The sequence below is a fragment of the Hemiscyllium ocellatum genome, chromosome 22, assembly GCF_020745735.1.
Source record: "Hemiscyllium ocellatum isolate sHemOce1 chromosome 22, sHemOce1.pat.X.cur, whole genome shotgun sequence".
Lineage (NCBI taxonomy): Eukaryota > Metazoa > Chordata > Chondrichthyes > Orectolobiformes > Hemiscylliidae > Hemiscyllium > Hemiscyllium ocellatum.
Window position 1 is genome coordinate 61,789,089 of NC_083422.1, and position 17,951 is coordinate 61,807,039.

Consider the following 17,951-nt stretch of genomic DNA (forward strand, 5'->3'; position numbering starts at 1 on the left):
AAAGAAAAATGTGCTTTAGTGCAAAATTCTTCCTGTGGTGCAATATGTGTGACATTGATTGATTGATTGTTGTCACATTTATCGAGATATAGGGATAAGTTGTTTTGCATGCAGATCTTACCATACAAAGTGCATCGGGGGTTGTAGAACGGAGTGCGCCATACAGTGTTACAGCCACAGAGAAGGTGAGTGGAGAGAGAGCAGAATGGCAAACAGGGTTTGTATCTAGGCAGAGAAATATATGTATTGTTATAGGGTTTGCAGGGATTAAACAATTGCAGAAATGAAGACAGGCAGGGAAACTTTTCACAATTGCAGCTTATTTGCTATTTGTGTAAGAAGTTTAAAGAAGAAAATTTATCAGCAAGTGACAATCTGTAAGCCAACAGCCATTGAGCTCGACCTGCAACAGCAAAGTGCATTACAATAATCAAATATTATGATCTTATCAAGATAAGACTGATAATATAGAGCTCCAACTTAGTAGCTGTGTGCCTTGCATAATACAATATTGTTATTAATAAAGGAATGTGGAACATTTGGCTTATTGTAAAAACACCACAAATGTACATGGTATATGAAACAAGGTAAAGCTTGTAACACAGACTGAAATGATGTTGTGAGTGTCACAGAGATCTGGCTGCAAGGGGATCCAGGTTGGGAACTAAATACGCAAGAAAGACAGCCTGACAGGCAGAGGGCTGGGTTTGCCTTGTTATTAAGAAAAGAAATTAAATTGAAAACAATAAGTGATATAGAGTTTAAACGTGGACGATCTGTGTAGGCAGAGTTGAGAACCTACAAAAGAAAACAGACCCCAATGGGAGTTGTGTACAGGCCTTTGTTTAGATCACAGTGGTGCTGGAAAAGCAGGAAAATCGATGTTTCGGGCAAGAGCCCTTCATCAGGAATCAGGCCTGTGTACAGCAGTCTGGTCGTGGGGTAAAAATAAATCAGGAGATTGAAAAGGCATGGAAGAAAGGCACTATCACAATAATCACAGGGAACTTCAATATGCAGGTGGTCTCAAAAAATTAGATTAGGAGCAGATCCCAAGAAAAGGAATATGTGGAATGTTGATAAATTTTTTTTGGAGCAGCTTGTGGCGGAGCCCACGAGGGAACAGGCAATTCTGGATTTGGTGGTGTGGAATGAGGCAGTCTTGATTCGGGAGCTTAAGGTGAAAGAACTCCTTGGCGACAATGACCAGAATATGATAGAATTCACCCTGCAGTTTGAGAGGGAGAGGCTGGAATCAGATGCAAATGCATTAAAACTGAGTAAAGGAAGCTACCAAGACATGAGGGAGGAGCTGGCCAGAGTTGATAGGAAGGGGAACCGAGCAGGGATGACGGTGAAGCAGCACTGGCAGGAGGTTCTGGGGGTGATTCGGGAGGCACAGAAGAAATTCATCCCAAGGAACAAGGAACATACTGAGGGGAAGATGAGGCAACCATGGCTGACAGAGGATGGCATGGAAAGCATAAAAACAAAATAAAAAGCATAAAATGTGGTGAAAATTACCAGGAAGCCAGAGGATTGGGAAGCATTCAAAAACCTGCAGAGGATAATTCAAAAAGCAATAAGGGGGGAGAAGATGAAACATGAGAATAAGCTACCTCTTAATTTAAAAGAAGATTGCAAGTTTTTTTTAGATATATAAGAGGTAAGACAGAGGCAAGACTGGACATTGGATCACTTGAAAATGAGGCTGGAGAAGTAGCAATGGGGAACAAAGAAATGGCAGAGGAACTGAATAGGAGCAGTGCATCAGTTTTCACAGTGGAAGACACCAGCAGCATACCAGAACTTCAAGAGAGTCAGGGGACAGGGGTAGGGCCATCACTAAGGAGAAGGTGCTGGGGAAGCTGAAAAGGTCTGAAGGTCAACAACATCACCTGGACCAGATGAACTACACCCTGGAATTCTGAAGGAAATAGCTGAGGAGTTTATGAAGGCATTGGTGGTGATCTTTCAGGAATCACCGAAGTCAAGGAGGTTCCCAGAGGACTGGAAAAAGGTTAATGTAACACCCTATTTAAGAAGGGAGGGAGGCAGAAGGCAGGAAACTATAGACCAGTTTGCTTGACTTGAATCATTAGTAAGATTTTAGAGTCCATTATTAAGGATGCTATTGCAGAGTGCTTGCAAGTGCAAGGTAAAATATGAGTTGGTCAGCACAGCTTCATCAAGGAGAGATCATCCTTGGCAAATTTGTTAGGATTCTTTGAGGATGTAATGAGCAAGTTAGACAAAGGAAAGCCACTGAACGTGACCTATTTGGATTTCCAGAAGGTCTTTGACAATATACCACTCAGGAGGCTGTTAAATGACATAAGAGCCCATGGTGTGAGGGGCAAGGTACCTCATCCCAGGTTTAGAAGGATGAGGCGAGATTTGATTGAAACTTACAGAACTATGAGATGCCTGGTTAGAATGGATGTAGGGAAGATGTTTCCGTTAGCAGGAGTGATGATGTGGAGGTGCCGGTGTTGGACTGGGATGCACAAAGCCAGAAGTCACACGACACCAGGTTACAGACCAATACGTTTATTTGAAATCGCAAGTCAGACTTCACCTGACAAAGGAGCATCGCTCCAAAAGCTTGTGATTTCAAATAAACCTTTTGGACTATAACCTGGTGCTGTGTGACTTCTGATTGTAAGAGAGACTAGAACTCAAGGGCACAGACTCAGAGCCAAGGGACTCAACCCTTTAGAACTGAGAAGAGGGGGAATTTGTTCAGCCAGAGGGTGGTTAATCTGTGGAATTCATTACTGCAGAGGGCTTGGAAGGCCAAATCATTGATATATTTAAGACAGAGATGGATAGGTTCTTGATCAGTCAGGGAATTAAATATTATAGAGAGAAGGCAGGAGTGTGGGGTTGAAAAACACATCAGCCATGATCAAATGGTGGAGCTGACTTGATGGGCTGAATTACCTAACTCTGCTAGGAGAAAGTGAGGACTGCAGATGCTGGAGATCAAAGATGCAAGTGTGGTGCTGGAAAAGCACTGTGGGTCAGGCAGCATGTGAGGAGCAGGAGAATCAACATTTCGGGAAAGTGTCCTTCATCAGGATTACCCAATTCTGCTCCTATATCTTCTGGTTTTATGGTCTTAAATGCACTTTTATTGCTATGTAGTTGTGTAGTTACCACATATTAGCATGATTTTGTTAAGGGAAGCTCATACCGAATTAACTTGATTTAAATTTTTGAGGAAATAATTGGGAGGATTGATGCAATGGGTGTTGTTCACATGGTTTTTGTAACGGCATTTTACAAGATCTCACATGACAGACTAGTCAAAAAACAAACCCATGAGATACTGGGGAATGGGATAAGGTGGATCCAAACTTGGCTCAGTGGCAGGAAATTAAATATAATATTTGATGGATGTTTTTGCGTATGGAAAGTTGTTTTCAGTGGCATTCTGATAGGTCTTTGACTGAAGATTGCATATGTTAATGATTTGGGCTTAAATGTGGGAGATATGATTGGGAAATTTGCAGATGAGATAAACATTAGCTGTGTAGCTGATTGTGCAATTGACAGCCGTTCTCTTCACAATGGTATCAATGGTTTGATTGAGTGAGTGGAAGAGTAACAAATGGATTCCAGTCTGGAGATATATGCAGTTGTGTGTTTGAGGAAGGCAAATAAAGCAGAGAATACATCATAAACAGAGGGCATTGAGAGGGGTGTTAGAAGTGAGAGATGTGGCAGCTACTGAGAAAGTTTGAATAGGCTAAGATTGTTTTTCTTCGAACAAATGAGATTGGGTGGTGACTTAACTGAGGTGTAGAAAATAATAAGAGGTCTAGAAAGAGGAGACAAGAGAGACCTTTCTCCCCTTTCAGAGCATTCAATTACAGGCTATAGGTTCATAGTGATTGGAACAGTTATGGATGACATAAAGAATTTGTTTTTGACCCAGAGGGTGGTGAGTTTCTGGAGCTCACTACCCAGTTTGATGGTAGAGATGGAAGCCTTCAAATCATTGAAAAGTAGTGTGGATCTAGTGTTAAAGTGCAAGGCTCCAGGCCAGCTACTGTGAATGAGATTAAATGGGAAACTAGTTTATTTATTTAGGTCAGTGTAGATATTGATAGTCTGAATAGCCTCTTCATGTGCCATAAATTTGCTATGTTTTCAATGGTTCTACTACTATCACACAACACCAGGTTATAGTCCAACAAGTTTATTTGGAAGCACTAGCTTTCAGAGCACTGCTCCTTCATCAGGGAGCTGTGGAGCAGGATTGTAAGACAGAATTTATAGCAAAATCTTCAAAATACACCTGTTGGACTATAACCTGATGTTGTGTCATTTTTTAACTTTGTCCATCACAAATCCAACACCAGCTCTGTCACACTTAATGGAGATGAGGTCTATGTTACCTCTTTTATGGAAGGTCTACAGCTTTAAGTGCTACTCATGCACGTAATTGGTGATACCTGATAGATTATGCGAATCTAGGTATATAGGTCTTGCCTGACAAGAGCTACTAGCCAATCCAAGACTAGCAGCTCTATTGAACAACAGTGTCACTGGGGAGGTTGTGGCAGTTGCTGGTACCACACCCACTGGAGGTGCAGGATTGTCACTGGATCAAGGCATAGGTTACAAAGGTTTCAGGAACACATTATCCCTGACCCCACACAAGTCAGAGGTTTACCAATGAGTGTTGGCCAATGAATAGACCATCTTCATGTTTGCCATACAGTTAAGAAAGTTGGGGAGAAAGTGAGGACTGCAGATGCTGGAGATCACAGCTGAAAATGTGTTGCTGGAAAAGCGCAGCAGGTCAGGCAGCATCCAAAGAGCAGAAGAATCGACATTTCGGGCATGAGCCCTTCCTGAAGCCTTTCCAGCCCGAAACGTTGATTTCCCTGCTTCTCAGATGCTGCCTGACCTGCTGGGCTTTTCCAGCCACACACTCTCAACTCTGATCTTCAGCACCTGCAGACCTCATTGTCTCCCAAAGACCGTGTGGGCATAGGGCCATCAGTGGGGATGGAAAAGCCCTCACAGGAAGGATTAAAGAGGCTGTAGCTTTTGCATTTCATTGCACATTCATGGGGCCAGTCACAGGTGGTTCAATAGCACTTCTCCTGGGCATAAAGAGGCCACCTCTAAGTTGCTGTCCAGCCTCCTGTATTAGCACAGAATCATCAAATCCTTCCAGTATGGAAATAGGCCATTTAGCTCATTAAGCCCACACCATACCCTAAGAATTCCTAAGATGTGGAAAGGTCACTTCACCCAATGATTCTGCATCAACCCTCTGAAAAGTATCACACCCAAACCCATCCCCGCATTCCCCATGGCTAACACACCTAACCTAAACATCCCAGAACACTATGGATAATTTACCATGGCCAATCCACCTAGCCTGCACATGTATGAACTATGGGAGGAAAGCAGAGCACCCAGACGAAACCCATGCAGACTCGGGGAGAATGTGCAAACTCCACATAGTCGCCCAAGAGTGGAATCGAACCTGGGTCCTTGGCACTGTGAGTTAACAGTGCTAACCACTGAGCCACTATGCTGCCCTTCCAAGGTGGGGTTGGACTGAAATTGGAAACATCCCTACCCTCTCAGCAACTGGGGAGGTCGCAATCCACCTCATGCAGTGAGGCTATTCCCCAAGTATTGGAACTAAGGCAATAAATTACTTAAATTGAGACACATTGTGACATTTCAGGGTTTGAAGTTTTTCAGTTGTTTAGATTTTCAACTCATGGGGCTTCCTCCTACAGTTTTAATTTAGTCTTTTGATTGAAGAGTTCCACCAGACCTAGGAAACACTAGCACAGCAGCATCTCTCTTTGCACATGTACTGTCAGCAAATATCTTCAGATAGCAGCTTGAAAGCTGTCTACCTGCTGAGTTTAAAGAGGAACAGCACAGTTTGGAGCTGAAAGGCACTAACAAATAAAAGGTTTCTTAATAGTTAGTACAAACCGTGGTATTTACAGAGTGTGCCATCAGTCGCTTGTTTAAACCCTTCAGTCATTTCAGTTGGTCAAATAATGCAGAAGGCCTGATTAAGGATACAAGGATGGGTATATAATTCAGAGGTAAATGTGTCATTCTAAATAATAGATTTGTGAAGTTTGATGAGAAAGATAACTAATTGTATAAATGGAATTGTTTATTTATGGAATCATAGCAGGTTACGTTCTACTGTACTAGATGTCAAGCCCATCCATCCCTATCCTTCTCCCTATCTCTATCCCTATCCAAATCACTACAGCCAGGGCACCCTTCCCGTGGGCATGTCACACTATATGTCCCCCATACCCCTACTTCTGAGGCTCTCCAGCCTTTCCTTCCATTCTATGAACTAAGGTCTCCAAGTTTGCAGGTTTCATTTTGCTGCAAATACCATTCAACGGTATTTCTTATATATTCCCATTTTACCTCCTATGTATAATCAGAAAGAAGTTCAGATTTTTTTTCTAAAATTACCAATCAGGATCAGTGCCATGCTGCCTTCATTCCTGAAACCATCTTCCTGGAATTCCCTGCAGAAAACTCTGAAGCTCCACCATGTTAATGATGGTTTGCCACCTTCAAACCAAATCAGAAACAGGATGAGAGGTCACAGGATGTTGCTCTCATCCACTAAAAGCCCATCCTTACCCTGGCTCCCAGTTTCTGTTGGGTGCCTATGGTGTCAGTACAGGACTACCCCAAAGTGAGCAGTCACACCAATTCACACTCGCCTTGGGACATTTCTGAATGAAACATTGGTAATACTCTTGCCTCTGCATCAGAGGGTCCAACAAGTTACTTGAATACATAATATAAGCTGACACTTCAGGTCAGAACTGAAGGGATGCTGACTGCTGTAAGTGTCATTTTTCAAATGAGATATTAATCCCATGCTCTGTGGGTTGGGGCTGAGTGGGACTAGCAGAACTCTAAACCACATGGGTATCACTGCAGCACCTTGCTCAGAGAGAATATGTTTAACCGGAAGGGGGAAGACAGGGTGATGAACAGGGAACTGGTTAAGCCTTTGTTCAAGGAAAAAGCACAGAGACTACAAACCATCCAGGTAGGGAACAGAAGTATCAAGGGATTAGACATCAGTTGCAAGAGAAGGCATTTAGGGCCAGGAAACTGGAAGTATTGAGATGATATGGGTACGATAGAAGAGCCTTGTTTGTAGGTGGGAAATAACTGGTCAAGGGTAGAAACAAAATAGCATCAAAGTAGGAAAGGGAATTTCAGTGGAGCTCAGGAACACGTTGAAATTATGGCCCTATCCAGGCAGCCCTGTTTGTAGATTTTGGGAAAATGGTAAAAGTGAGCTTCTTGGTGTTAGGTGAGTATGAGGTGTGGAACTGTAAAGGGGAAAGTCTCCAGAGGAGATTGTATCAGTGACAGTTTGGAAATGATTACTTGACTTTTAGGCTAAGGTCCAAGGGCAGTTAGGAAGAAATGTCTCAGAGTTGGTGCTGAGACCAACTTCAATATGTATGTTCACTCTTCTTGTTACAAATTGGACTTAAGGTTTCTCCAAATCCAAAACCTAGAACTCATCTCTCTCTTCACAATGCTCCAAGCTCAACTTACCCAAGAGACCCATCTTCTGTTTTCCTCAAAAATGCTCCCTTCATGAATTCAAAGATCTCTATTCCCGATATAATTGTTATTATACCTTGATAACGAGAATCCAGAGAAAGTATATTCCTGTCAGGGTGAAAGGGAAGGCTGGTAGGTATAGGGAATGCTGGATGATGAAAGAAATTGAGGGTTTGGTTCAGAAAAAGAAGGAAGCATATGTCAGGTACAGACAGGAGAGATCGAGGGAATCCTTAGAAGAGTATAAAGGCAGTAGGAGTATACTTAAGAGGGAAATCAGGAGGGCAAAAAGGGGATATGAGATAACTTTGGCAAATAGAATTAAGGAGAATCCAAAGAGTTTTTACAAATTATATTATTTACAAATGGGTAACTAGGGAGAGAATAGGGCCTCTCAAAGATCAGCAAGGCAGCCTTTGTGTGGAGCCACAGAAAATGGGGAAGATACTAAATGAATATTTTACATCAGTATTTACTGTGGAAAAGGATATGGAAGATATAGACTGTAGGGAAATAGATGGTGACATCTTGCAAAATGTCCAGATTACAGAGGAGAAAGTGCTGGATGTCTTGAAACAGTTAAAGGTGGATAAATCCCCAGGACCTGATCAGGTGTACCTGAGAACTCTATGGGAAACTAGAGAAGTGATTGCTGATCCTCTTGCTGAGATATTTGTATCATCGATAGTCAGAGGTGAGGTGCCGGAAGACTGGAGGTTGGCAAACGTGGTGCCACTGTTTAAGAAGGGCAGTAAAGACAAGCCAGGGAACTATAGACCAGTGAGTCTGACCTCAGTGGTGGGCAAGTTGTTGGAGGGAATCCTGAGGGACAGGATGTACATGTATTTGGAAAGGCAAGGACTGATTAGGGATAGTCAATATGCCTTTGTGCGTGGGAAATCATGTCTCACAAACTTGATTGAGTTTTTTGAAGAAGTAACAAAGAAGATTGATGAGGGCAGAGCAGTAAATGTGAACTATATGGACTTCAGTAAGGCGTTCGACAAGGTTCCCCATGGGAGACCGATTAGCAAGGTTAGATCTCATGGAATAAAGGGAGAACAAGCCATTTGGATACAGAACTGGCTCAAAGATAGAAGACAGAGGATGGTAGAGGAGGGTTGTTTTTCAGACTGGAGGCCTGTGACCAGTGGAGTGCCACAAGAATCGGTGCTTGGTCCTCTACTTTTTGTCATTTACATAAATGATTTGGATGTGAGCATAAGAGGTACAGTTAGTAAGTTTGCAGATAACACCAAAATTGGAGGTGTAGTGGACAGCGAAGAGGGTTACCTCAGATTACAACAGGATCTGGACCAGATGGGCCAATGGTCTGAGAAGTGGCAGATGGAGTTTAATTCAGATAAATGTGAGGTGCTGGGAAAGCAAATTTTAGCAGGACTTATACACTTAATGGTAAGGTCCTAGGGAGTGTTGCTGAACAAAGAGACCTTGGAGTGCAGGTTCATAGCTCCTTGAAAGTGGAGTCGCTGGTAGATAGGATAGTGAATTCCCTATTCCTGAGATGCTGCCTGGCCTGCTGTGCTTTGACCAGCAACACATTTTCAGCTGTGATCTCCAGCATCTGCAGACCTCATTTTTTACTCGAAGATAGGATAGTGAAGAAGGTGTTTGGTATGCTTTCCTTTATTGGTGAGAGTATTGAGTACAGGAGTTGGGAGGTCATGTTGCGGCTGTATAGGACATTGGTTAGGCCACTGTTGGAATATTGCTTGCAATTCTGATCTCCTTCCTATCGAAAAGATGTTGTGCAACTTGAAAGGGTTCAGAAAAGATCCACAATGATGTTGCCAGGGTTGGACGATGAGAGCTATTGGAAGAGGCTGAACAGGGGCTGGGGCTGTTTTCCTTGGAGTGCGGAGACTGAGGGGTGACCTTAAAGAGGTTTACAAAATTATGAGGGGCTTGGATAGGATAAATAGACAAAGTCTTTTCCCTGGTGTCGGGGAGTCCAGAACTAGAGGGCATAGGTTTAGGGTGAGAGGGGAAAGATATAAAAGAGACCTGAGGGGAAACTTTTTCACGTGGAGGGTGGTACGTGTATGGAATGAGCTGCCAGAGTGTGTGGTGGAGGCTGGTACAATTGCAACATTTAAGAGGCATTTGGATGGGTATATGAATAGGAAGGGTTTGGAGGGATACGGGCCAGGTGCTGGCAGGTGGGACTAGATTGGTTTTGGATATCTGGTCGATGTGGACAGGTTGGACCGAAGGGTCTGTTTCCATGCTGTACATCTCTATGACTCTATGACTATTTCATCATGCTAATGCAGCATTTTTCACAGATGGAGAGAGCCCTTCAACATTACCATATGTGCAAATGCATGGACTAAAATATATAAAGGGCACTGGTAACAATAATAAAATAGAATATAACAATGTCATATACTATAGTAGTATATTAATATAATAGTATATCCAATCAAAAGTCACCTCTTTATATGTTTCTTTGTTTTGAATTGTGATCTAAAACGGGAAAAGAATATTGCTATAATACAAAGACTGTGGAAAGAGTTGCTGCACTTCTAAAAACAAGAGAGTGTAACTCATTATAAGTTGTGTTTACGCATTTACTTTGTTCAAACAATGACTTAGATGCAACGCACCATGGGTGAGCAAACTTCACCCACAAACAGATTGCTAATTTGTTTGTACAATCGGGACCAGTTTGTGAAGGCCAGGACTCATTAACATGATGATAATTCTTTGACTGATGCCTGGGCAGCTGAACTGAGAGTATGTGAAGGCACAAGTCCCAGACTGCAACAGAAAAAGGGTCTCTCTTTTGCTCTCTTTTTCAAAACTGAAATACCCAAAAACTGGAAAATAGCTAGATATTCTCTATAACCTATTGCTTTTAACCAGTCACTGGAAAATTGAAAAATTATTGTGCCAATTGCACTATAAAGAACTGAAATAATTATAAAACAAAAAAAAACAGAGATCAGAAGGACTTGACAAGCCAGGGATAGACCTCTGGGCTGGTAGTATTGAACTGTGTTTATCCAGAATTTTTTTCTCCACCTGTAACACCATGTTTGTTTGTTTGTCTTTGCACATCTGTATGAGTGAGTAGGTTTTCAGAAGGAGATTAGGAGTATTTTGTTTGCCTGTGAATGGAATGATTTCTTTGTAATAAATATAAATTTCTTGTTAAGTAGAGAAATCTGATCAGTGTTTTCTCTTAACTGAATTGGAAATTGGGGACTTTGTGTAGTTTGGCAAAGTCTTTAATTTTGTGATGACCCTGGGAGCAGCGGTGCTTGACTATCAACAAACTTTCCCAAGTTGATTGTGACACTAGTCAGTGAAGTACTTTTGAAATGTAATCATGGTTGTAATGAAGGAAATGCTTTGACCATTTTTCCACATGATGAATTCCCAGAAGTGGTAATCATAATACAAACTGGTTTAATGATGTTGATTGAGGGATAAATATTTTCCAGGATAGTGCCTCTGTTCTTCTGTGAAAAAATACCACTGAATCTTTTGCATTAACTTAAGAGAACAGGTAGGGCCTTAGTTTAATGTCTCATCTGAACAACAATTCCTTTCTCAGTGTGGGATCCTCAGTCTTCATTTCTGTAGTTGTGCAGATCCTGGAGAGGGACTTGACCACAATATGCTGGCTCAGAAAGCGCTCTCAACTGAAGCAACAGAACTGAAAAGTTATATTAACTCTGTTTCTCCCTCCACAGGTGATGCCTGACCTGATGAATATTTTCAATAGTTTGTTTTTATTTCAAAATTGCAGCATCCTTTGGATACTTTTGCTAAGGATGCAATGATTTTTACATTTCTAAGTTTCATTTTATGGTTGTGTTCTGCACTGTATGTGTCTCTCCTAAAAAGGAATTAATTTAATAATTTTGACTAATAGTTTGGGAAGGTCATCATTTATCTGTGGCAGGACAGCTTGAAAGAAACAAAAGTAACGAAAGCATACAGTAGTCCAGGAATTATTAACAGGGCATAAAGGACCAGAGTGAGGAGTTTCTACATATTGGACACCAAATGTTAACTCTCTTTCTCTCTCCACATGCCTGCTGAGTTTCTCAAGCCTTCTCTATGTTTGTTTCAGATTTCTAGCAGCTGCAGTATTTTGCCTTTATTAGAGAAGTTAGGACTGTTTTCCTTTGAGAAAGCTGAGAGGAGATACGATATTCAAAATCATGAGGGGTGTGGACACAGTGTAAAAAAAGTGTTCGCAGTGACATGGTGGATCATTTCAGAGCTGGACACATTGTGACAGTTGAGAACTAGGTTGGATTTTTACACTGGAGGAGAAAGTGAGGACTGCAGATGCTGGAGATTCAGAGCTGAAAATGTGTTGCTGGAAAAGCGCAGCAGGTCAGGCAGCATCCAAGGAGCAGGAGAATTGACATTTTGCACGAGCCCTTCTTCAGTGAGTATTACTGATACTAGTTTTCACTTAGGATGATTAAATTAACTTAATATTAACACTCCTTTGGTTGTCTGCATTACATTCCATCAATATGTGACAGTCACAGAGACCTTCAGTGAAACACTGTGCAGAAAGTTATGATTTGGAGTGACAGGTACTTGCAGATACAGTTACAACATTTAAAAGGCAGTTGGACAGGTACATGGATAGGAAAGGTTTAGAGGGATATGGGGCTAGTTCAGTTTAGGAAACCTGGTCATTATGGACAAGTTGGGCCATAGGGTCTGTTTCCACTGTATGAGTGTATGGTGAAAAGCTTGGCAAGAAGAGGGCACAGACTCTCACTAACTTGGTGACAGAGGCCGCGGGGGGCGGGGCGGAGCGGTGGCGCGCTGACGTCAGGGCGCGATGACGTGAGGCCGGTCCGGGGGTTGCTGGGTGGGGGAAGGGAGGCCTCGCGTCTGGAGCGGCAACCAGTGTCTGTCAGTCAGTCAGTGAGGGCGGGAGACAGAGAGAGACGGAGCATCACAACAACACCGAGCCCCAGCCTCAAAATCAAACCCCGTGAGGAGCAGGCTGACTGGGCCAGGCCAGTGACACTCGCTGGGGAGGGCTGTTCGCGGGGGCCGGGCCGGGCCGGGCCTCACTGGGGAGTGAGGGCGGGGGTAGGGTGGGTGGGGGTACGGGGGTGAGAGGCCAGGCATTTCACAACAAAAGGGAGCGACCGGAGAGTCCGAGCGGGGAGGCTCGGGGCCGCAGGCTGCAGGAGCAGGAGCAGGAGCAGAGCCGGCCAGGCTCCCAGGTAAAAGCTGCCCGTGTCCATGGCCCCAGACTGCGGCTGGTGCCCGGGGCTGGGCGTTGTTTAGTGTGAGGGAGAGCTGCTGTTGTGGGAACTGAGAAAAGCGGAAATGTACATTGTGCTGCACATTCATCTATGCTTACATTTATTTTAAATGGAGTAGGCTTTCTTGTGCAAACTCAGCGCAGCTTCTGAACTGGCACATTTTCAGCGAGACTTTTTGTTTATTCAGCAGGAAAAGGAGGAGCGGGTTCCTTGGAAGAAAAGGTGCAAGTGTTTCAGTGTCGAAGATTTAATTTGAAGGGTTTGCTAACTGTTTAGGGAAGAGGGACGAGGTCCCCCCCCCCCCCCCCCCCGCTATGCTGTTTTGTGTGTGTGTGTGAGAACTGGATTCTGTTGCGGTGAGATGAGGTTTTAGGATTGGAGGTAATTCTCTTCCACCTCCTCACCTCTCTCTTCTCCTCCACCCCTTCCCCTTTAAGAAATAAGAGAATTGACAAACCTGAGTCAGTTTGTTGTCAAAGCCGGAACGTACCGAAGGCTTTGCAAAGTATGTCACTATTCACATGCAATTAGACTATTTGGAAATGTGACCAATATTTATGGTACAGATTTGAACGGGAAGAAATGTCAAACGTTTCGCATTATATCTATCACGTTTATAGAATCCCCCAAAACACTTAGAGTTTTATCTGAAGTCTAAACTCTTAGTAAGAATTGCGTTAAAATCAACTCTGCTTATTGACATTACATTCATTCATGAGAGAGTTTATTAAGGAAAAGTGTGCTGAAGTCTGCAGGTCTGCAATACCAATGAATTTTCTCCCTTTTACATCCAGACAACTTGGAGTACTATTGTGATGTTCAACTATTAATCCTTACTGCTCTGTTAAAATCATTGTGGTGTGACTTGTGGGAATCTAGATCAAACTGTTAAGAGCGTGGTGAGTTAGAGGTCATTAAATTGTTTTATAAACTGAAGGCTTCAGGTCAGAATAACCTCTTCACCTGCACTAAGGAGTGTAGTTTGGTTTGTGACGTGTATGTATCAGATGTAGTTTCATTAAATATTGTAGTGTACTTTTTGTAAATCCTGATTGAAATGCAGATAAGCTTGGAATCCTGCCATTAGTTTAAGTACGTAGTTGTAACATGATTGCAAAATAGCAGCTTTGTCAAAAGGGTTAATTTAACATTGTAATTTTCCATTTGATTTCTATTAGGTAAGCTGAAAACTATATTGAAAGTGTGTGTTCTTTTGGTTATGTGCATGCAGTAATGAGAATGTTTGGTTTAGGTTTAGTTTAAGTTTAGTTTGTGATGTGTGGCTTGCCATTTTATACTGTCATCAGAGAGCTCCATGACGTTGGAATTGAAATCGCTCAGTGTATATGGGAGCCCATCTCCCAATTTCCTTCCTGTCCCACCTATCTTGTCCACCCTGTTGTTGACTGTGGGTAGATTGATTGACAGAAATTTCGCTAATATAGTGACAACTTGTCCCCTGAAACAACCATGGTCGTTCTATCTGTCTTGTATTCTCGTTTCATACGTTTGGTCAAACTTAAGTGTATTATGAGTACAGCTGGCTCCCTGTGTATCATCTGATCTGGACCACATCAGGTCTTATCAAATACCATACTTGTGTTAAAATTCAAATTGCCCAGAGTGTTAGGTGCATTAGTGAGAGGGCATTAGTCTGGTTGGGCTACTCTTCGGACGGTTAGTGTGGACTTGTTGGGCCAAATGGCCTGTTTCCACCCTGTAGGGAATCTAATCTAAACTCTTTGCCACTGGAATTGCTAGCACCGTTTTGTTGTCTCTGTGCTGCTTTCTTATCCTGCCTATGTACCTTCATTACTGATTGCATCTTCCTTCTCCCATTGCTTTCAGGAAGCTAAACCAAATTGCAGATTTACCTTATCTGATTTACCCCTACTCTCCCACCCCCCCCACCCCCAGTTAATCCAATCCCATTTACTCTTCATTACAAAAGCTATCTGCTTTTGCATTGTAACAATGCACAACTGAGACAATTTGCGTCTGAAACTGATTCATCCCTTTATACTGTCAAATCTGACTTGTGCAATGATTTTTTTACAGTCTCCAATTTTCTTAAGGAGCAGTGCTCCGAAAGCTACTGTGCTTCCAATTAAACCAGTTGGACTATAATCTGATGTTGTGATTTTTAACTTTAAACACCCCAGTCCAACACCGGCATCTCCAAATCATGTCCAATTTTCTTTACTTTTTAAGGACCAGTTCAACTAAAACTCAGCTATCCCACAACAGCTGTCCTTTGTTAATCCACATTGGCAACTGGCTCATCATGTTGTCCACTTAACATCCTCTTTGTGCCTTGCTCTCTTTAGTCTCAGTAGCCTTCTGCATTGCCCTCTGTACTTGCCATTACTTCAGTTCTGCAAACCCCATTAATGGGCATGCCATCTCCTGTTTGTTGCCCTTCCAAATTTTTTTTGTAAGAAAGGCTTTTAGCCCTCACATTTTAACCAAGCTTCTGATCCTCTTTTCTCATATTCTACTTTAACTAGTGGATATTTTTGTATGATTATGCTTCTGAATCATTACATGACAGTTCTATGTTAATGGTGCAATATAATACAAATTGTTTACATGAAATCTAAAGTTGCTGTGCATTGTCACTGTGAGGGAAACTTTGAATGAAAGAAAAGTAGGTGAGTTTATTCAAGAATTTGATTCCAAGTGGCGCATTCGAGAATGGGAGAGTAGTAGTGGAGAGATTTCAGAGCATTCACAGCAATGTTCAGACAGATGTCAAGTGGATGATCCATCTTGGCCTCCTCTAGTACTCTTCAGTACTACAGACATCAGTCTTCAGCCAATTCGATTCACTCTGTGATATCAAGAACTGGTTGGAGGCAATGGATGCTACAAAGGCCCTGGGTCCTGACAACATTCCAGCAATTGTATTGAAAACGTGTTTCAGAATTTGCTGCTCCTCTGGCCACCTCTTCCAATGCAGTTACAACACTAGCATCTCCTGAAAATGTAGAAAAGTGCCCCGTTATGTCCTGTACATCCTATTAAAAAGCAGGAGAAATCCAATCTTGCCGATTACCACGCAATCAATCTACTCTTGATTGTCGGCAAAGTATGGATGGTGTCATCAACAGTGCTATGAAGCAGCACCTGCTCAGCAATAACCTGCTCAGTAACACCCAGTTTGGGTTCAGCCAGGGCCACTTAGCTCCTGATCTCATTACAGCCGTACTTCAAACATGGACAAAAGAGCCGAATTCCAGAGGTGACATAAGAGTAGCAGCCATACTCAACAGTGTGTGGCATCAAGAAGCCCTAGCATAGTTGGAATCAGTGGGTATCTGACTCTTTGCTGGTTAGAGTCATAGCAGACACATATGAAGATAGTTGTGGTTGTTGGAGATCAGTCATCTCTGCTTAAGGACATCTGCAGGAGTTCCTCAGGACAGTGTCCTAGGCACAATGGTTTTCAGCTTTGTCAGTGATCTGTCCTTCATCCTAAGGTCAGAAGTGAGGATATTCGCTGATTAGATTAGATTAGACTACTTACAGTGTGGAATCAGGCCCTTCGGCCCAACAAGTCAACACCGACCCACTGAAGCGCAACCCACCCAGACCCGTTCCCCTACATTTACCCCTTCACCTAACGCTGCTGGCAATTTAGCATGGCCAATTCACCTAACCTGCACATTTTTGGACTGTGGGAGGAAACCGGAGCACCCAGAGGAAACCCACGCAGACACGGAATATTCACCATTCATGACTCAGTCCATGTTCAAATACAAAACGATCTGGACAACATCCAGGCTTAAGCTGACAAGTGGCAAGTAATGTTCACGCCTCTCACAGGCCAGATTATAAACATCTCCAATCTTACCACCTCCCCTTAAGATTCAGTGGTGTTGGCATTACTAAATCCCCCCATTATCAACATCGTAGGGTTACCATTGAGCAGAGATTCAACTGGATCCACCACATAAACACTGGCTACGAGAGCAGCTCGGAGATGAGGAATAGTTCAGCGTGTAACTCGCCACCTGACCCCTCAAAGTCTGGCCACCATCTACAAAGCACAAGTCAGGAGTGTGATGGAATACTGCCCACTTGCCTGGATGGATGCAGCTCCAAGAACGCTCATAGCTTGACACCATCCAAGACACAGCAACTTGTTTGATTGGCACCAAATCCACAAACATTCACTCTGTACCACAGATGTTCAACAAAAGTGTGTACTATCTGGAAGATGACCTGCAGAAATTCACTGAAGTTTCTTAATACCTTTCAAACTGACAACCATGCCCATCTGGAAGGGTGAGCGTAGCAGATATATGGGGGGACACAATCTACAAATTCCCCTCCAAGCTGCTGACTGTCCTGACTTGGAAATATATCGCCATTCCTTCATTGTCAAATCCTGGAATTCTTTCAGTAAGGGCAATACCATCCGCATGCTGTAGATTGCCCTGCATTGGTTCAAGAAGGCAGCTTACCACTACCACCATGTGAAGGAGCAACTAGTGATGGACAGTAAATGCTGGTGTGCGACAAGTAAATAAAAACAATTACTGCAGGAAGTAAAGTATGCTGAATAGGAAAATTGGTGAAAGGTGCTGAAAGTGTGCTTTATCCTCTTATTTTCAGTCTCCATTTAATTTCCTGTTTAAGATTGCAGGAGGAGCAGGTCAATTAACAAGTGTTTTATTAACAGTAAGTTTTTTGTCACTATTGTAAGTATTGTATTGTCTTTGATATTGCAAAGTTTACTGACAGTTCAAAAACATTGGGAGGTGTGTGTTTTTAATTATATCAACAATTAATTAATGCACTACATGTGGAAAGACAGATAACATTCTCAGATGGCAAAATATGGGAGCCTCTGGATGATGCTTTGATCCTCAGCAAACCCATTTGCTGTAAGTAAGGAACTTTGGCTCAGAATTATTGAGTTGGTGGCAGATTCTTTGACACACTAGGAAATGGGAGAGTTAACAGGGTGCTATTTCAGGAGGTTGTCACATTCCTTAGGTTCTTATTTAGTCAGTGGTCAGGTCTGTAAGGGAATCCACAAGGTTATAGCCTTAGCCTTTGTAATTATTCATCAAG

The 17,951-nt window shown here is 42.7% G+C and overlaps 1 protein-coding gene across 2 annotated transcripts in view; it reads left to right on the forward strand.

The window, feature by feature from the left end:
* shoc2 (SHOC2 leucine rich repeat scaffold protein) overlaps positions 1-17,951 on the forward strand; it is a 191,347-nt gene that overhangs the window by 41,971 nt on the left and 131,425 nt on the right. Inside the window, exon 1 of one of the 2 annotated variants that reach the window (XM_060842282.1) lies at positions 12,721-12,830. The exons of the other annotated variant lie outside the window; for it this stretch is intronic. The gene's annotated coding sequence lies outside the window, so the exon portion shown is untranslated. Of the gene's footprint in view, positions 1-12,720; positions 12,831-17,951 lie in introns of those variants that run through there. 2 annotated transcript variants of the gene reach the window in all.